This window comes from Orbicella franksi, chromosome 11, assembly GCF_964199315.1.
Source record: "Orbicella franksi chromosome 11, jaOrbFran1.1, whole genome shotgun sequence".
In the NCBI taxonomy this organism is placed as follows: domain Eukaryota; kingdom Metazoa; phylum Cnidaria; class Anthozoa; order Scleractinia; family Merulinidae; genus Orbicella; species Orbicella franksi.
In genome coordinates this window covers 14,255,716-14,256,825 of record NC_138155.1, presented here as the reverse complement: position 1 = coordinate 14,256,825, position 1,110 = coordinate 14,255,716, and the positions used below count along the sequence as shown (strand labels likewise).

At 37.4% G+C, this 1,110-nt stretch overlaps 2 non-coding genes across 2 annotated transcripts; both read right to left on the bottom strand.

Moving 5' to 3' along the window:
* Positions 1 to 454: 454 nt before the first annotated feature.
* Trnar-acg (transfer RNA arginine (anticodon ACG)) lies at positions 455 to 527 on the bottom strand. Its single transcript has one exon. It is a non-coding gene; the product is annotated as a tRNA-Arg (tRNA).
* Positions 528 to 791: 264 nt separating this feature from the next.
* Positions 792 to 865, bottom strand: Trnar-acg (transfer RNA arginine (anticodon ACG)). The gene has a single exon. It is a non-coding gene; the product is annotated as a tRNA-Arg (tRNA).
* Between the last annotated feature and the right edge of the window lie 245 nt (positions 866 to 1,110).

The following is a 1,110-nucleotide window of genomic DNA, read 5'->3' as shown; positions in this document are numbered from 1 at the left end:
CCCATTAATTAATAGGTCATTAATCTGAATTCTGGCTCTTTATTAGCTCTTTTTTAAGGTGGCTCTGAATGTATCTTACCATTGTTGATCTCAATTTGATAAGGTATAGTGGGTCACCGAGCTCGTTCAAGTTAAAGATACTTAAAGCTACAGTTAAGGTTTTTGTGACCAGAACTGTTATGCCCATGGTAAAATACAGCGTTTAAAAAGAACAATTACATGTTATTTTACATGTTATTTTATTCATTCCTTGAGAATGGCGTCATGAGGTCGCCGATACATGGGAACATTGGATCCTTAGTTTTTAATTGCTTGTGTATTTTTAAAGCATTATTTTAAAATAATGACATGTTCGATGCTATTTAATGAAGACCGATCAAATGCTAAAAAGTTGCTGTGAAGACCCACCAAAGTCTTATTTCTGGCAGGTGCTGCTCACTGTAGGAGAAAAAATCGACCCCGCCAGGATTCGAACCTGGAATCCCCTGATTCGTAGTCAGATGCCTTATCCATTGGGCCACGGGGCCGGACATAGTACAATTAATGTTTTTTTAAATTTATATCTGATGTTAACAATTATTTATACGCTTTGATCACTGAAAAAAGAGACTTTCTCTTTGCACTTTGGCTGAGAGCAGTTATTCAAAACTAAAATGAAGAGCATATTTCTATCCTGGTCAATGCTTAAAAAGAAAAACCAACTATTCGGAAAATAACGACTACACTTGTATTATGAATGACTCGGATATTTCGAGTGCATTTAAATTTTTATACCTGACGGGAAAAAAAGTCGACCCCGCCAGGATTCGAACCTGGAATCCCCTGATTCGTAGTCAGATGCCTTATCCATTGGGCCACGGGGGCCGTACATATTACGATCCGTCACAAACCCAGCAGGTAAAGCGGCTAACTTAGTTTTTATCTGTCTTATGTTAGCAATGGCCCTTTTCGCGGTTAACGTTTTTCATTTGCTTTAAAACAAGATCATTCCAGATCGACTCAGTCAGGAACTTTGCTACACATGCTAGATACGCACATACATGTAATGTTCAAGGTATTAAGTCTGGTTTTAAAAACCACAGGAGAAGGATAAAATATTTTTGAACTATA